This window comes from Bos indicus, chromosome 21 (genome assembly GCF_029378745.1).
Source record: "Bos indicus isolate NIAB-ARS_2022 breed Sahiwal x Tharparkar chromosome 21, NIAB-ARS_B.indTharparkar_mat_pri_1.0, whole genome shotgun sequence".
Lineage (NCBI taxonomy): Eukaryota > Metazoa > Chordata > Mammalia > Artiodactyla > Bovidae > Bos > Bos indicus.
The window spans coordinates 914762-934642 of record NC_091780.1 but is presented as its reverse complement, the minus strand read 5'-3'; the positions used below and the strand labels follow the sequence as shown (position 1 = coordinate 934642).

The 19881-nt window shown below is 47.4% G+C and overlaps 1 pseudogene; it reads left to right on the top strand.

Moving 5' to 3' along the window:
* LOC109575113 (ankyrin repeat domain-containing protein 26-like) overlaps nt 1-19881 on the top strand; it is a 502197-nt pseudogene that overhangs the window by 15458 nt on the left and 466858 nt on the right.

The window sequence follows — 19881 nt, the reverse complement described above, 5'->3', positions numbered from 1 at the left end:
TTTTCTCTCTGATGCCCTTTCTCTCCTCTCCCAACTGTGATTTGTTGATTGAGGAGCCCTAGACACATGTGTAGTTCTTTAGAACAAGGTTACAACTATCATTGTTTATAGGAGGTCTGCTCTGTGTTTTCAGTGTTCAAACAGTTTATTGGGAATTCCATTTACTATATGGCAACTTTAAAATGCAGATAATTTGGGGAAACATGAGTAAAGTTGGTGTTTTCCATCTTCCCCAGGACTCATGAGAAGCTGGCGGTGATCAGCACCAAACTTGAGGTGAAGAAAGAGCAGAACAGATCTTTACTCAGTCCTCTTAGCACGAGGCCAGTCCTGGAGCCCTGTTGTGTTGGAAATTTCAATAATCCTTTAGTGCTCAACTGAAATCCTACTCCAAGAGCAAACATAGGGTTTTCTACCTCAATTCCACGCCCTTCGAAAAACAGCATGGAGACTTACTTGACCGACGTTAGTTCTATTATCTTTTGTTCATTGGGTTTCAGATTTCTGATATGAATGATCCTTGTTTTTAATTTGGTGAACTTATAAGTTGTTTATTTGACTTATGCACACTAAGTAAAAGCTGTCATTAACTGTGCTAATCAAGGAGACATTTAATGATTTTTTTTTTTTTTTTTGGTCCTAGATCTCTGGTTTTAAGAGATACTTTTAAATTTCTTGAAAAGCTGCATTGATATTCTACTTTAGAAATGAAATCTTATTGCCTAGTAACTGAAAGTATACTTAAAGATGTTTGACTTACTTTCCAATTGATTTCACTTTGGCAGTGGTTCATAATCATTTCCAAGCTTTGCTGCACCCACCACAGTTTATCTACACCTAAGCATAAGTGACACTGGCAACCCATTCCAATACTCTTGCCAGGAAAATACCATGGACTTTATCTCACTTTATCTCTATCTTGACATCATCTGGATAAATGGTATCTAAGATAGCAATGATAGGGAGTCTTGAAATTGCAACCAGTTTTCATTTTGTAATCATTGTAGTTAGAATATCCATTTCAGTCTGTGCACACGGGTTTATCATTTTGATACTGTTTCTGTGATGTTGGTGATGCAGAGACAAGTAGCCCTTGTTAAATGCAGTCTCAACCTGTTTTCTCATTTGACATCTTGCCATCATAGAAGAGCAACCCAAAGTTTCTTCTACAGCAATGTGTCTATGTTGGGTCTTAGTACTTGAGAGCCGTGAAACTGGAGGACGTGCTTTAACTGTGCAGTCACAGCAGGCCTCCGAAAACTTCATCCCAAGTCAGACACTTCCCCATGCAGGCCTAAGGGGAGGAAGCAAATGCTTGACCCCCATCCCAGACACAGGCTGCCTACTGCACACCCAAGTTCACGGTGCTGTGGGCACCTACATCTTTTCAAAGAAGAGATTTGGAACAGAGCAGGCGAGCGGCATACCCAGGTCACAAACCCCAGGGGGACAGCGCTGCTCTGCTGTGCACAGCAGAAGGGCTCCTGGTCACTGAGCTGCCTGAACTGGAGCGCTGCTGCCCCAGTCCTGCGGGAAGGCCCAGGAGTGCTTGGTCAGCGGGCTGGGAGCAGCAGAAGGATAAGGAAGGCCAACACTTGGGGCACTGGACTCCAACAACAGGGGCTCATCCAAGAGACCCGAGGGGAGAGGCAACGAGCTCCCTCCTGATGCTCCCTCCATCAGGGATGCCGTGATGGACATGAGAGCCTCTGGAGGAAAGCAGGCTGGATGGCTCCACAGTTAATTGTCTAGGCTCTGATCAGACCAGTCTGCACGGCGCTGCTGGGTGTGAGAGCCTGGGCAGGGTGCCCGGCCTCGCTAAGCCTCAGTGTCTATGTCTGCTGAATGCGGATGGCAGCAGCCTGGAGCTCACCTGGGGATGAGATGACAGACTCAGAAAGCACGTGCATAGCGCATAGAGCCTCCTGCACACTGCTACCCACCATTATTAAATTGGCTTCCTGCAAATCTAACATCTATGTCTCTGATTCAGTCATTTCTTATAAGAAAACACTAAGCGGAAATTCCATGGTGGTCCAGAGGTTAAGACTTGGCACTTTCACTGCCGGGACACTGGTCTGATCCCTGCTTGGGGAACTAAGATCCCATAAGCTGTGCAGCATGGCCAAAAACATAAGTAAAGAACATTTTAAAAATAATAAATAATACTATGTCTATTATAAACAAGCATGAGATGATGAGAAGGCAAACAAGTGGGAGAAAGGCAAACTGTTACAATTGTCCCAACGAATGACCAATTTCCAACAGAACCATCAGCACATTTTAAGTGGTGGGTGAGTTTCATTACTTCCATTAAAACATCAATTATTCACCAGGACATAACCACACAGTATTCATTCATGTTAAACGATAAGGACTCTTTAATACTTCACAGAGAAACAAAGGCCTGCTTAATTACTAAATAGTTTACCTTTCAATGCTGCTTCCTTAAATCACTAGGCCAATAGATGCATGCAAAGAAATGAAGAGAAACCAGATTAGTTGTGACTTTGAAGCTAAAATTTCAAGAATCCGTATAGGCAAATACAATAAAGCAAAAATGATGGCAAACACGTTAAGTGACATGAAGATTTAGAGAACATGTGACTGGAAACAGAGCATTTGTTTTGAGCACAGAAGTTAAATAAGCTATTCAAGATTTACTGCTGCTAAGTTGCTTCAGTAGTGTCTGACTCTGTGCGACCCCATAGATGGCAGCCCACCAGGCTCCCCTGTCCCTGGGATTCTCCAGGCAAGAACACTGGAGTGGGTTGCCATTTCCTTCTCCAATGCGTGAAAGTGAAAAGTGAAAGTGAAGTCACTCAGTCGTGTCCGACTCTTAGTGACCCCATGGACTGCAGCCTACCAGGCTCCTCCATCCATGGGATTGTCCAGGCAAGAGTACTGGAGTGGGTTGCCAATCAAGATTTACTAGAGAAACAGTAAAAATTATTACTCTGGAAGATATTATTCTATTACAACATCATGATTTATTAAAGCACAGCATTCTGTACAACAAAAGGCCTTAACAGTTGTCTATTCTCAGCCAAATTTCTCTGTAAGTTAGTTTCTCTTAATAAAAAACATGATATACTTTAGGGGGAGCTCCCGATCCTGGGCTGTGGCCCGGAGAGGGGGCGCGGTGGTGGCGGGCTTTCTCCTTTTGTTGTTGTTTCCTCCGCCCGGGGAGCTGAAGAGGGGACGCGCCTGGGTGGGGCGGCTCGGAGCCCGGGCCTGGTGGCCCCTGGGGGCTCCCGGGCGGGCAGGGTAGGGCCGCGTAGAGCGGGCTTCAACATGATGGCGGCCGAGGCCGGCGGTGACGAGGGCGGCCCGGTCACCGCCGGGGCAGCGGGAGGCGAAAAAATTAAAAAAAAAAAAAAAAACATGATATACTTTAAATTAGTAATTTAACTGATAAGGAAGTTACCATAATACCTAGTTTAACATTGAACAAATCTAACCACCTATTGGACATTAATGTAAAATCCTGACATAGAATTTGATTTAAAACTTCTCAAAATAAATTCATTAAAGCAAGTTCCCTGTGAAAATATGTAAGAATGAGCGCTAGCATAATAGCAGGTACAGTCTTTACAATTTATTAACCATAGAAGATACTTTTTTAATGAGTCTAATAGAGACATTAACTGTGCAAAAGCTGATGAGATTTACAGTCTAAAATACAAGCACCAACACAGAAAGGATATTGTGTCAGTTCAGTTCAGTTCAGTCACTCAATCGTGTCAAACTCTTTGTGACCCCATGAATTGCAGCACGCCAGGCCCCCCTGTCCATCACCAACACTCAGAGTTCAACCAAACTCATGTCCATCGAGTCGGTGATGCCATCCAGCCATCTCATCCTCTGTCGTTCCCTTCACCTCCTGCCCCCAATCCCTCCCAGCATGAGAGTCTTTTCCAGTGAGTCAATTCTTCACTTGACGTGGCCAAAGTACTGGAGTTTCAGCTTTAGCATCAGTCCTTCCAATCAACACCCAGGACTGATCTCTTTTAGAATGGACTGGTTGCATTTCCTTGCAGTCCAAGGGACTCACTCTCAAGAGTCTTCTCCAACACCACAGCTCAAAAGCATCAATTCTTTGGTGCTCAGCTTTCTTCACAGTCCAACATTCATATCCATACATGACAACTGGAAAAACCATAGCCTTGACTACATGGACCTTTGTTGGCAAAGTAATGTCTCTGCTTTTTAATACCCTATCTAGGTTGGTCATTAACTTTCCTTCCAAGGAGTAAGCGTCTTTTTAATTTCATGGCTGCAATCACTATCTGTAGTGATTTTGGAGCCCAAAAAAATAAAGTCTGACACTGTTTCCTCATCTATTTCCCATGAAGTGATGGGACCAGATGCCATGATCTTAGTTTTCTGAATGGTGAGCTTTAAGCCAACTTTTTCACTCTCCTCTTTCACTTTCATCAAGAGGCTTTCTAGTTCCTCTTCACTTTCTGCCATAAGGGTGGTGTCATCTGCATATCTAAAAGTCCATTAATTCTACACTTAAGAGGATCATTTCTTTATGTAAGCACAATCTCATTTATGAATTACACATGATATGTAGTTTAGGATCCATCTACATTATGCTTATAACTGCGTGCAGCTGCTGCTAAGTCGCTTCAGTCGTGTCTGACTCTGTTGGACCCCATGGACCCCACCAAGCTCCTCCGTCCATGGGATTTTCCAGGCAAGAGTACTGAAGTGGGTTGCCATTGCCTTTGCCTGTAACTGCACTGTGATACACCAATTCAAATTACTGCTATGGGGGAAAAACACCATTTAATGAGACATGAAGACAAATCACAAACCTGACTAAGGGGACACACGCTGTGGACCACAGCACTGCTATGACCAGAGCAAGTGGGGGCATGGGGGAGGGGAGATGGATGGGCAAACTACAGCCTCGGGGGCTGGGGGGGGAATCTGGATTGACGATGACTAAGCAGACAACAGGATGAGACAGGAAATCAAAACCAATGATGAAAGCAGACACACCGTCAGAGAAATCCAACAGCAAGGAAAACATACAGAACTGTTCTTTTCCAAATACTCAGAAAGAAATCAAGCATGAAACCACAGAGAAATCATCAAAGAATTTTAAATATCACCTAATTAGCCAATGACCCGAATTCCAAAAACAGTGTGTCAGAAGACCACAAAATGGCCTAGTTACCACTTCACAGGCTGCTAAAATGATTCACGGTTAATTTAATTATAAGCTGACTAACAATGCAGCTAACATGAAATGGGTGGTAACAGAAAAAAGAGATAATACAAGTCCAGTAACAAAGCAGAGTGTTGTACAAGTGATTTCATGGGGTAAATAGCAATGCACTCACAAAACCTAAGCTAAACATGCAAGAAAGCTGGAACATGTGCTTTAGAGCTGCACACTCTGTCACCAAATGCCCTAGGTTGTCATCCCAGTTTTAGACTTGGAAAAGTGAGGCAGCCCAACGTCTTCCCTGGGGCCCTGGGGCACTGGGCTTTTAACCTGGTCTCACATGCAGAGCTGGCCTGAGCACGTAGCCAGGTCCATCAGCAAGCAGACCAGTGTAGATTCTTGGTTTTGTTCTCACCGCATGCCCTGCACCCTGCAGCCAGGCTTCCTCAATGGAAAATGTGCTGCACGGCTTTCCCATGCCATGAGAGCTGCCTATGGTTACTTTCACGAAGCTGTCTGCTCCCTGAGAACAGAAACTTCCATGAAGCTGCTGTGCCCAGCACAGGCCAGGCCCAAGGTTACAGAAGCAGGCTCTGGCTGAGTTCATGATGACATGCTAAGCTGGTGGTCCAAATATCAAGACTAATTTGTCACTGTGCCATTGTGGAATGATTAAAGACTAGGCAGTTCAAAAACTTTTAGACCTCTGAGTGTAGCAAATGTACCTGATTTTCTTCTGGGTATAAAGACAAAAAACAAAAACCAAACAAACAAACAAAAAAAGAGTTTTCTGGGGGAGGGATGTGGCAGGGAGGAGGCAGACAGATACCAGAGTCATGATGCCCAGCCAGTCTCCCTCCCGCACCGGGCTGTGCCGCCTCCTTCTGGGCTTGGGTTGGGGCGGGCAGGAGCCGGCATTCGAGGAGGTGGCAAGCAGGTTGAGGGAGCTCATTGATTTAAAACGATGGAGGCTGCCTAACCTCCCCCTGCCCTCCCTGCTGTCAGTCTCCTCGGCTCGCTGCTTCATGTTCTCCTCTTCTTCGATCAACCTAAAATAGAATAAAACCTGTCACCTGCCTTTGTCAGCAGAGGAACCTGTCTGGACAATAAATTTGGGCTGGCATTCTGTGTCATGATTAGCAAATTCCAGAAACAGTTGCTCAATTAACATCTCTGCCAAAAGTTTGTACTTTTCCTCTTCTGAATATTCTCAAACCTAGAATAACTTAGCGTTGAGTCTTACAAACTGGCCCTGATTATTGATGCTTGATTTTACTTATTTACTCTAACATTCTGAAGGGGCCCTGGTGGCGACTGTTTTCCTGTGAGAAGGTACCTCAAGTTGACAACCCTTACCACGCCTGCTCTCAGGGCAGAGATGCATGTCAGTGCCTCAAGTCTTTTCCACTGGGAATCGGGAACTCTGTACAATCAAAACAGCAATTCACGAACAAGCTGGAGTTTTGAAACACAAGTATTCAGACCAGATGAAGTGCTGAGTTGATTTTTTTTTTTTTTTAGGGTTGTATATATACAAATGCATCACTTGATGAAGTTCTCCACCAGCTTTGTGTGAGTTTCTGGATTCATGTCAATGTGCTGCATTAACCTAGAATTCACAGTTTCTGCTCTTCTCCCCTAATGTGTGGTGGATGATTTTATATAGCATTTTAAATACACAGTTATGCAAATAAAATGATTTTCAAATTAAAATATAAGATTGTTACAAGAAGTAAACTCTCCAGCTTCACTTCTACTTATACATCTTGAAAGGTTTTCACTGTTGATAACAAGTTGATGGACAAAATTTACCATTTACATCAAGTCAACTTGTTGCATAAGGAAAAATCACTTTTACCTGACAACTTGCTGTAAAAATAAAAACATTAATATATAACCATTCCTTACTTCCTGCAGGGACACAGAAAGACCATCTTTCTGAGCTTGTCTGTGCTCAAACACGGCCCACAAAGCTGTCTGTCTTGGCGTCAAATGGGCAGGCTGTACCACCTGCATTTGCTGGTTGTCCTGTTCACCTCCTGCCTTTCCCCAGGCCCCTCGCTCTCGGCCATCAGGAGCGAGCACCTTGGCCTGGGCTGACGTGACAAGAACAGTCTGAGCAGCAGCTCTGCCTGGTACTGTGCAGGGTCACTGGCCTGCGGCCACTCTGAATGTGGACTCGGGACATGGGCATATCTGTGCGGGTGTGACACCAGGCAGGCCTCAGTGCCCCCAGCCACCCGACTGCACCCAGACCCAAGGCCCCCTGCTCATCAAGAGGCGGGCCTTTGGATTCTATCTCGTTTTGAAAATTGTTATAACTGCCAAGACGGTGTCTAAAGAAAACATCTTAAATATACTGATGAAATGAGAAAAACTCAAACACATGTCCTTGGACCACTGTTTTACAACAAGTCAATCTTCACACTGCATTAAGTTAAAAAGGAAAATGCAGATCTGAGTGGGAATTTGCCAACCCCAAAACCCCAGCTTTCACCAGGTGACTTTTCACCAGAACGTGGGGGGCTCCGAGGGACACAGGAGGGTGCACGGGCCACAGGGGACACCGCATCTGCACCTCACCCACCTTGGGGCTCAGAGCTGAGGGGGGACACCCCACAACGCCCCCCCACAGAGAGCTGACACCGCACCATGGACAGAATGCCCTGGTTGACCGAGCTCTATAATCAAAGGCAATCTCAAAACTGAAAATTCTTGAAGCAGACCTGAGGTCAGGTTTCTTACTATGGAACACTCAGACGTCCCTAGGAGAAGACAGCTCCTCAGAGAAACCGAGTTTCTGGGGAGCTGACTTTGCAATCACCCACTGGATCTCTTCGTTGATGGCGTCCAGCTGCTTCTGCAGCATCACAGTCAGAGTCTCGGCATCAGCCTGCCCGCTGGGCAACAGTTGAGTTGGCGAGCTGAAGAAGGTGACCCTGTCGCCCTCACCGTCAGACACGCCCCCGTCACTCTTGAATGCCTGAGCCACGTTGGCCAGCACGCTGGCTTGCTGAGCACGCTCCCAGTCCTGCTTCTTCAGGGTGTGCATCTGGGCATGAGAGGACCACTTCTCGTCAGCGACATTCAGGGCAGCTCAAGTCTATCAGGAACTGAACCCAATTTTACATGGAAGCCCTGACTGTGGATAAATGGGCCATGCTCATGAGACACTGCCATCTCTTAAGCGAGCAGGATTGAAGAAACAGGCACAGGGACAATCCAGTTCCTAGACGGCCTTGTGACACTCAGGTCTCAGGCATTCCTATGAGGATATTCACAAGGGTGGGCTGATGGAGTCAGAGACAGAAACCGAAAATTACAAAAATACATCCATGCCTCCATCAGCCAGGCTGGAGGAAAATAAGAAAAAAGAACACTTCAGCTTGGCAGCCACTGTGTTCCTATCAGTGGTCATCACTGGTACCAGTTCACCAGAGAGTCCCGTCCTTGCAGGCTCCCAGCCCTCCGTTTCCCAGGCTGGTCTGAACATCCACAGACAGGAGTGAGCAGGGGCAGCCAGGGGACGGGAGGGCCAGCCCCTCCACGGTTCTCCTCTTGGGGCACAGGCCCTTGGGCTGTTCTGGGGGATGGCTCCTCGCACCGCAAGGGTGGCTCTGTCATCAGAGACACATGGGGGAGTGACTGCGGGGCCCCGTGCCGCCCTCCTGCTCTCACACCTCACACCCTTCTCTCTGAAAACGTCCCCCCTGCCACACTGTCACCCAGGTCCTGCCTTCTTTCCCAGACATGACCTCAAAGGAACTGAGGGGCAGCCTCAAGGTGCTGGCTTGCTGGTTCCCTGTCCCCTGTGGCCAGTGCCCTTGCCTCCTGTCTTCATCATGACCCTGCCCCAGGGCCGGGCTACCCCCTTTGCTGGCTCCAGGACCACCTGCCATCATTCCTCCTCTGGTCCAGCAAACCAGCTGCCTATGGGTTCACCCCCATCAGCCTGGTCAGCACGTCCTCTCCCTTCTCTCGCCTTCCAATCACACAAGGGGAACCAGCAGATTCCTCCTCCAGGGCTCCCTGCAGCACCCTCTGCTGGTCTCTGAAAGCTTCCTGGGAGTGGCCTCTACAGTCCCCCTCCCCGCCTGGTCTCCAGCTCTCTACCAGCAGGCAGTGGGCCCTGCCCTGCAGGGCAGCTCCCTGGGGGTTCCAGGAACGCATGTTATCAAGCCCCCTCCCCTCCTTGCCCTCCCCCATGCCTGCCCCAGCATGTCTCTCCCTGGGCTCCAGGCCCTGCCCTCCCTGCGGTTATTCCTCAGTCCCTTGTGCCCTTCTCATCCTTGGAATGTGGAGTGCCCCAGACCTCTACCCTTGCAGCCCATCTCTCTCCACTGGCACCCGCCTGGTGACTTTACCATGCTCGTGGCTTTAAATGCCATCTGTATGCCCACGACCCCAAGTCCACCCTGAGCTGAGTGAATCCTCTCCCGGATGCAGGCCAGAACACTCAGACTGCTCTCCTGACATGTCCCTGGGACACCCCATGGGCTCGTCCACCTCAACAAGGCTGAGGTCCAGCTCTTAGCTCCCCGCCCCAGCAGCCCTCCTCACCTCAGGAAACAGGCTCTAGGCTCGAGCTGCTGAGGCCTGAGCCCGGGCTCCTCCCTGATGCGGCCTGCTCTCTCCCTTGTCCCCACTGGTTGACACGACCCTTTCTCTATCTCCGAGCAGCTACTTCTCTTCCTAACTCCGGGTCTCTGGTTCAAGGACACTCTCCTTGTGTCACCTCGCTGGCCACCCTGTTCACACATGATCATCCCCTCCTCCTCGGACAACTCGGGCACTCTGGTCTCCTTTCCCTGCTCATTACTGTCTGACAGGTTGCACCAGTTTAAAAAGGGGTCCACAAATTCTTGCATCCTCCTCCCTTCAAGAGGCAGAAGGGGCGACTCCTGCTCAGCCCCTGAGCGAGGCAGGACTTCGCAGCTCACTCTCACAAACAGAAGTGAAGGTGTGTGGCCTCGAGACCAGGGCGCAAAAGACCCCAGGCTACACCCCATGCTCTCGCTCTCAGAGGGTGTTCCAAAGAAAGCCAGGCCATGGGAAAGCCACACGGCAGGGACCTGGGCCTGTCCCTTGCAGCCAGGTGAGTCTGAAAGCCTGCCATCCAGCCCTGGGGGCGCCTTCCCGTGTCTGTGCCCTCAGGAGGCCCTGAACCAGGCCTGCCTGCTACAATGCACAAGCACTGTGGACTGTGAGCTGCTCCCTAGGAAGTCACTAAGCTTTGCAATGATTCGTTACATAGCAGTGGATAAAGAACACACACAGTTTTTAATTCACTACTGGAGTCCTACTTCTGACCATGTCTGGCCCAAACTAACTGCTCACTGAATATGGAAGCTCTAAACACAGACATGTATGAACAAATACATGCCATGAATGAGGTGGAAATATAAAGGCACTTAAACTTCCAATGAGAATTCTTCTCATTATAAGCTGATGGATATGTGTATCCATTTACTCGTAGGATGATTTCAAAACTATGCTAATTAGTACCATGCTGGGCCTCACAGTAAGCCACAAGTTATCCAAATTGGTTATTTTAAGGAAAAAAAGCATGCCTTAAAAGTAAACTCTTAGCCAGCAAAAGGAAAATGGAAAGACGTAAAGTGAAGTATCAGCGCTTTGTTCCAAACCCACCTCAGGACCACAGTGTGAGGGGGCAGGTGCCTCACAAGGTGCCCACCAGGGATGGGAAGGTGGCGGCAGGGTCCTTGCCTCGGACGGCTCACCGTGCAGCGCTGCCAGCCTGCCTTTCTGGGGGCATCGCAGCACCACCCCATTGCCCGAGTAGTCTGCTGGCCAGTCCACCGCAGGGAACCTGAGATCCGGGGCACTGCCCAAGTGGGGTTGGCTGAAAAACACGGCAAAGAGCAGCGCTGTTAGAAGAAAAGAGAGCTCACTCTGTCAATCAAGCCAGAGCCTGTCCGTTTGGAAGATAGGCAATTTCACAGCAAAAGGGCCCACGGGAGGGCACTGCCCTCCTGGCTCCAACAGCAACAGGCCACCCGCTGCTCCACAGACACTCAGGGCTCATCCCCAGCAGCTGGAAAACTCCCATATGTGGGGAAGGCAGTGCTGACGTGAGGGTGTGGGACTAGGACAGGATCAGCTGTCTGGGGCTGGGGCATCCAGGGTCCCCCTGGAGCCCACTCTCAGGTCCCAGGGCGGGGCCTGCACCTGCTCTGCTTTCCCCTTGGCACCCTACCTCCCCTTCGGCCCGCACCTGCTCTGACCTCCCTCTCCCACGTGAAGTCCATGGATCACAATCACCGGTCTGCCTGGAACACCGTCTGCACTGCTCTCAGTGTTTTTAAAGGCGCCTCAGACAACCCGCAGCAGAAAGGCCTCGGACCCACAGCTCGGAGCTGAGCACCATTGGTGTCTCCCATTAAAGCAGAGGTGAGCATGTCACCAGACTCTGGGCTGAACAAGGCCCAGCACAGATGCTCAGGCCCTGAGCTCTAAGGCCTGGGCCTGCAGCTACCAGGAGCTCACTCAGCAGGGGCCTGCTGAGAGGCAGGGTGGCCAGCCTTGACTGTGAGCCACCTGCACTGCAGGACCTCCTGGGCTCTGCTCAATCTTGTCCCTGGGAAGAGGGTGGCGCCTTCACATGCAGGAGTCCATAAACCCGGGAGATAGGGCCCTCCTCCAAGGACAGGACACCCCATACGTCTGCACGTGGTCAGGGCCAACAACCAGCTCAGCTTGCTCGGGGTCACACGCTGCTCTGCTCGATGGATTTGCGAGGAACATTGTGCTGCACAGGAGATGGAAGTCTGAAATCTCCCGGAGCCACACCTGTCTTCCCTCCCGTCTCCCCTCCCTCCTGACAGAATTGCTCCCTTCTCTGCTCCACTTCCACCAAGGGCCTGGGGCCAGAACACCCTTGGGAACTGGGTAGGGGGTACGACACAGTCCCACTGTGGACTGCGGACCCTCGAGGGTCCTCTGAGGGCCACAGAGGCCTCCGGGTTGGGTCGCCCCCCAACCATCACCTCCCAGTCCCCTCGCGGGGTGCACCCTCCATCTCTTTCCCCCTCCTCACCCGAAGCTCTATCCTCCCGGAGAAGGTCTCAGAGACAAGGTAACCAGTTCCTCTAGGAGGTCTCACCAAATACGCCGTGCCTGCCCTGCCTGTGAGCCAGGTTTTCAGTCCCCACTCCCTTCCTCCTGAGCCAGCATAGTGCCCCCCACCCAGCCCACACTGCCTGCAAGCCCCACTCCGAAGTCCCACCTGTGCTGCTAAGTCACTGTCGTGACCCCTCGAGAGCTGCCTCCTAGAGACATCCCTCCCTCACACCAGCCGCTGTGGCCCACTGTCTTCAGAGCACAGAGGCCCCTCCTGCCCCACGGCTTCTTCCTTTTCTCATCTCTCACTCTCACTGACACACAGTGGAATGGTGACCAGGCCCCAGGCTTCTCCATCTTAACCCCCCAATTGTGCCAGGCCTCGGGTCTTGGCACCAGGGCCCTCCTCATTACCCCAAAACCCCCAAGAGCAGGAGGCCGTGTCCACCTCCTCTTCTTCCACTGTCTACGCAGTCCTCCTCACACCTCATCCACCCGGGGAGCAGGGGTTCCCCACCTCTGACAGCACCAGCCCCTCACCCTGAAAGAGCTCTGCCACCAAGTCCGGCCATGTCCCCTCCCGTTCTGCAGGGCACGTGCTCTCCTTCAACTCCACCCGCCATGGTTTCAGACACAGGACCAATTTCTGGCTCTGCCTTTGTCTCAAATGACATCTCCTTTTCTCTACAAGAAGGCTGGGTGGGGGCCCTGAACTGCAAGGATCCCCTAAGCACACAAACACAGAAGTATGGGCTCCAAACTGTCTCCTAAGTCAGGATTCAAGCAGTAGTCGATTTCCTACAGATGAATGAATGTCTGCGGGGAGCCGGTGAGGCATTCCACTCGTGACAAAGGTCATGAGGAAGGAGGCTCGGCATACGCAAAGGCGGGATCGAGCCTCAGGAGTCCCCCCGGATATTCTCGAGCATTGTCCCCCAAAAAACCAGAGTCTGCCTACTTTATTGCTTTGTGCTCTCACCTCTGACTTTACTGGGGGCTGTCCCCTACCACCATCTCGCTCTCTCTCTGTCAAAGAGTTAACTTACAACTCCAATTAATAAAGTTCCTGGGCAATTAGGAGTGTTTAAATCCAAACCCCTCAGATGGCTCTCTAACTCGCCTGACAAGTTTACCCGGACTCCTGCAGCTATGCATACGATTGTTTACAGTCTCCTAGCCTCCAGAGGCACGGGAAGCTTAAGATATTCAAATAGCTTAGAGCCTCTCAGAGAGTTAAAAACTGTCAGAATAAACTAGTAAAGGATTTCATTGATGAGTCAATGTTTGTTGCCAAGTTTTCACATCCCCTGAATTGTATCCTTGAATATGTATTAATTAATAGTGGGTATGTAGAAAAAATAAGTAGTGGCCTTGGTGTTAGTAACTTTAGACCCTTAAGGTAATAAATTCTTTCCTTTGTTGTAAACCCATTACACATCCGCCCTATAGGAATGCAATTTTATCTTTGGAAGATGGTGCCAAACCTTAAAATAATTACTCTTAGAGAAAGTAAGTCTTTGTTGATAAGTCCTTGTCAAGAGTCATAAAATGTTAGTAGGCCTTCTGGCCAGAAGATGATGTAAATCACCTAAACCATTTGTATACGATAAATTTGCAGGAAAGAAACCTTGGTTTTTGATAAGAATCAAAGACTGCTGACTTTGCATCCCCTATTATCCTCTATGTGTAACTTAGGGTATAAAAGCCCCTGTTAAAAATAAAGCTATGGGCCTTGCTCACCAACGCTTGGTCTCCCCATGTCATTCTTTCTTTTAACTTCCAGCTGAGTCTCCATCTGGAGCGCGGAACCCACCACGCTTACTAATCATGCCTGGGCTTCTAAGACCCACTCGAGAAGGTGTCTAGGGTGAGATACCTTCCGCTATTCGAGAGGGCGCCTGCGGCCTACGTAAGTGGTGCAAACTTCTTGTCTTGAAGTTTTATTGGTCTCCCGCGTAAACCAACCTACTCAGCTTCTTTTTTCCACTGAATTTTCCTACTGAGCTATCCTCATTCTATTGTTCTCTATATCTCTAATTAGCATATAAATAGTCGCCGACGCCGTCTCCCCTTCGAATACCCTGGATCAGCCGGGGCTGGTCCTCGGCAGGTGGCGCCCGATACAGGCGTTTCGAAGGTAAGTCCCCAACCCCATTCCCCCAGTGTTGAGTTTTCGGGACGGATAGGACCCCACTTAGGGTGCTGCAGACCCCCCTGTAGAATAGACAGGGAGAGAGGAGTGGGAAGTGTTGAAAGTGTTGAAGAGTTAGAGAGAAAAAAACGATTTCTAAAAAGGCTGACAAAAAAGGCCTAATCTTTTGATAGCTAAAAGCAAAATCTTTTACTATACTTAATTTTCTGACATGGGTAATACTGAATCAAATGAAAGACAGCTCTTTATAGGAGTAATTTTACATTTATTAGGTAAAAGAGGAATTAAAGTTAAAAAATCTGCCATTCAATCATTTTTTTCCTTTGTACAAGAGCACTGTCCCTGGTTTCCAGACGAAGGCTCTGTTAACTTAGATGTCTGGGAAAAAGTAGGAAAACAGTTAAAAACTTACCATGCCGAACATGGCTCAGAAAAGGTGCCTAATGACGCCTTTTCCTTATGGAATATTATTAGAGATGTCTTAGACCCTGCCCCAGATTCAGAAAAAGTACATCTTAAAAGGGATAGTGAAGAAAATGCTGTAGTTAAACCTACCCCTGAATCTAAAAAAGTAACCTTTAAAGAGGAAAATGAAGTCGAAATTGTAGTTAAACCTGAAGAAAATGAGAAAAACGAAGACCCGCCTAACTATCAGCAACTAAGAAAAATGTTAGCAGCCATGACTACTCAGGAACAACTTAAAGATAGGGATGAGAAAGAAGATCAGCCTTCCCCAAAAGGAAAAGAGAATTTAGATGAGATAACAGCTAAATATCATTCCAATGAAGATCGGCATCTCTTAAACAAAGATGCCCCAAAAGGCCTAAGAGAAACTTCCCCTGTCAGGCCATCAGCTCCAAAGAGCTTAAGGGAAACGTCTCCCATCAGGCTATATGCCCCCAGGGATTCCCAAGAGAGCTTCCCAGTTAATCCATATGTAACTTCTGCATACCAAACAGTTCAAAGAGCTCCAGAGTACAGAGCAGAGAATATAAAACCTATGCCATTGCCACCTCCTCCCATACCACCTCCCATACCACCTCCCCCCATACCACCTCCCATACCAAGCCGTACAGGTCCTATTAAACCCACATTATTGCTGCCACCTCCCTATCGAAGTGGGAAAATTCCAAAATCGATCCCACAGAGACGGACCTCTTCTGCCCCTGGCGAGAAATTTGATCCCCAGCTTCAGGCTTGTTTCCCTTTAATTTTTGACAATGATGAAAGAGAACAAAAGGCTATCGACTTGGAGCCTGTTTCTTTTCAATTGGTAAAAGAACTTAAAAATGCATGTATTTCATATGGGCCTAAAGCCCCATATACAATGCAGCTAGTAGAAAATTTAGCAGGTCAGTGCTTAACACCTCGAGAATGGAAATCAATTGCTAGGGCCTGCCTGTCTGGAGGACATTTTATACTTTGGAAATCTGAATATGATGATCTCGCTCGTATATATGCTTTTTCTAACCAAAATGGAGACTTTACACATATCACTGAACCTATATTACTTGGTCAGGCCGACTACCCCTCGTATGACGAACAGATGAAATTAGATAGAACTACTATACAACAGGTGGCTGATTGTGCCTTTACTGCCTGGCGCTCATTGCCCGATGGTAAAGCATCAGGTGCCGCTCTATCTGATATTAAACAAAAGTCAGAAGAGCCATTTGAAGACTTTTTCTCACGACTCTCAGAAGCTGTCCAGAGAATAATTTCTGATTCTGAGGCAGCTAAACTGTTAACAAAACACTTGGCCTTTGAAAATGCTAATTCTACCTGCCAGGCTATATTGCGCCCTCTTAGAAGAACTGGATCTTTAATTGATTATATGAAACAGTGTGCAGATGTAGGACCGTCAATGCTACAAGGTGTTGCGATAGCTGCAGCAATAACAGGGAATTCTTATCAGCAGGCAGTCCAGTCCTTTTTTACTAACAAGAATAAGCCATCACAAAGTGATCTCAATAACCAAAGCAAGAATGCATTCCCTAAAACTTGTTTCTCCTGTGGCCAGGAGGGACACACTTCTCGTTACTGCCCTCAAAGAACACCCGGTTCTTATCTACCTAATCCGGCCCAAACAGCTGTGTTTGCTCCGCAAAACCCTGCCCCCCCGCCCATGAATGCTAGGTCTCTTTGCCCTCGCTGCCAGAAAGGATATCACTGGGCAAGGGACTGCAGGTCAAGACTCCACAGAAATGGAGCCCTTTTAGGCCCTGACCAGCAGTCGGGAAACGGGTTGAGGGGCCAGCCCCAGGCCCCGACAACGATTGGGGCAGCCTCACTGAACCCATTCATTCCCTTCGTCCCGTCGCAGAGCTCATCAGAGCAACCCCAGGCAGCGCAGGACTGGACCTCAGTTCCACCACCTCAACAATATTAACACCAGATAGCCCCACTATAAAAATCCCTACAGGAGTTAAAGGTCCATTACCGACAGGCCTGGTAGGAATTATACTAGGCAGAAGTTCCTTAGCTATACAAGGTCTTACAATTATTCCTGGAGTAATTGACTCAGATTATACAGGAGAAATTCAGATAATGATTTCACCCCCGACTAAAACTTTCCAAATACATCAGGGACAGAGAATAGCCCAACTTTTACTTTTGCCTTATCATAATGCAATTGGGCAAACAGCCACCCAAAATGAAAGACAGGACAAAGGATTTGGGTCTAGTGACATGGTTTTTTGGGTAACAGAAATTACTAAAAAGCGTCCTATGAAATCTATTCTTGTCAGTGGCAAGTCTATTGAAGGGCTATTAGACACAGGAGCAGATGTTTCCTGTATTTCTGGGAAAGACTGGCCCAATTCCTGGCCCACACATACTACTGCAAATAACTTAGTGGGCATCGGGAGAGCTCCTGCAGTAGCCCAAAGTGCAAAAATTTTAGACTGGCAATTTGAGGATACCCGTGGAACATTCCAACCGTATATGATTCCTTCGCTGCCCTTCTTGCTGTGGGGGAGAGATGTGCTGTCTCAAATGGGCATGTTACTTTTTAGCCCTGATGATAAAGTAACTTTGCAAATGCTACAAATGGGCTATGACCCTTCAAAAGGGTTAGGTAAACAGCAGACAGGAATAACTGAACCAATTTGCCCTGCTCCTCTAAAGTTCCGTGCTGGGTTAGGGTATCCAAATTTTTGATGGAGGCCATTGTTTTTGCTGCCGACCCCATTACCTGGAAATCTCAGGACCCGGTGTGGGTAGAACAATGGCCTCTGACTAAAGAAAAACAACTGGCAGCCAAAGCGTTAATTTCTGAACAACTAGCACTGGGACATATTGAGCCCTCCAATAGCCCCTGGAATACTCCTATTTTTGTTATTAAGAAAAAATCTGGCAACTGGCGACTTTTACAAGATTTAAGAGCTATTAATGCCACTATGGAAGATATGGGAGCCTTACAACCTGGGCTTCCTTCCCCAGTAGCCGTCCCAGAAGGATATAATATTATTGTAATTGATTTACAAGACTGTTTTTTCACCATCCCCTTAAATGCTGAGGATAAAAAGCGATTTGCTTTTAGTTTACCAGCAGAAAATTTTAAGCAGCCTCATTTAAGGTTTCAATGGAAAGTGTTGCCCCAGGGAATGAAAAACAGCCCTACTCTATGTCAAAAATTTGTTAATGCAGCTATAGAAGATATTAGGGCTAAATATGAACAACTGTATATGATTCACTATATGGATGATATTTTAATAGCTCACCCTGATAGAGCTCATTTACAAACTGTTCTCCAGGATTTGACTCAGGCTTTAACAGACAGAGGCTTAAAAATTGCCCCAGAGAAAATTCAAGTCAATCCGCCCATAACTTACTTAGGACGGGTTATCAATTCAGAAACTGTGACTCATGCCCCATTAAAATTGAGAAAGGATCACCTTGTTACTTTAAATGATTATCAAAAACTTTTAGGCGACATTAATTGGATCAGACCTTATTTAAAATTAACCACTGCTGAATTAAAGCCTCTTTTTAACATTTTACGTGGGGATCCTGATCCAACTTCTAAGAGACAATTAACTGCTGAGGCTCAGGAGGCCTTAGAAAAAGTGGAAGCAGCTTTATCTGATAGCTATGTAAAAAGAGTTAATTTACAAACAAATTGGCAATTCCTCTGCCTGGCTACTCCAACAGCACCTACGGGAGTTTTGTGGCAAAACGGCCCCCTAGAATGGGTCCATCTCCCCGCCCAGGCTAAAAAAGTAGTGGCCTCTTATCCAGGACTGATAGCTACACTGATATTGAAAGGGAGAAAACGTAGCATTGAATTGTTTGGTAAAGAACCAGCAGAAATTGTAATTCCATATAATAAAGAACAACTTGATGCTCTTCTAATGTTTGATGAGGATTGGCAGATTGCTATAGGAAATTATTTTGGCCAAATTCTGCATCATTTACCTTCACATGTTTTGCTAAATTTTATGTCTAAACACCCAGTTATTTTCCCTGTTAGGTGTAAATACTCTCCCATCTCAGATGCTCAAATGGTATTTACTGACGGGTCTGCTAATGGCAGAGCTTCTATAGTTACAAAAGATCAGCGTAAAGTTTTACATACGCAGGAGACTTCGGCCCAGAGAGCTGAACTCACAGCTGTTATAGAGGCTTTTGTTATGTTTGCAGAGGAGGAATTTAACCTTTATTCTGATTCTCAGTATGTGGTCAGGCTGTTTCCACACATTGAGACTGCGATCCTGCCTGAGAACAAAACTGCAATATTTCACTTGTTAACTAAACTGCAGCAGCAAATTTGGAAACGAAGCCGAGCATATTTTATTGGTCACATTCGGGCTCATTCTGGATTGCCTGGACCTTTAAGTGCCTTAAATGACCTGGCAGATTCACTAACTAAGGTCACAGTGGCTTCTGCTTTTGAAGAAGCCCGAGCTTCTCATTCACTCCACCATCAAAATGCTACTGCGCTAAGATATCAATTTCAGATTCCTCGAGACTCTGCTCGGGAGATTGTTCGTCCCTGTTCTCATTGTCCCACTACTATAAATAGTTTACCTATGGGAGTTAACCCTCGCGGTCTTAAACCTAATGCACTCTGGCAGATGGATGTAACTCACATCTCTTCATTTGCAAAACTGTCTTTTGTTCATGTAACAGTAGACACCTTTTCTCATGTTATTGTTGCAACTGCTCGCACAGGGGAAGCAGTTAAAGACGTAATACAACATCTCTTTACTTGTTTCTCATATATGGGTCTGCCAAAAGCCTTGAAAACTGATAATGCTCCTGCTTACACATCTAAGTCTTTTCAGGAATTTTGTCTAAAGTTTCAAATTAAACATAATACAGGCATCCCTTATAATCCACAAGGACAAGCCATTGTGGAAAGAGCACATCAAACGTTAAAAACCCAAATTCAAAAACTAAAAGAAGGGGAGTTTAAATATAGTTCTCCCCATCACCTCTTGCAACATGCTCTTTTTGTAATAAATATTTT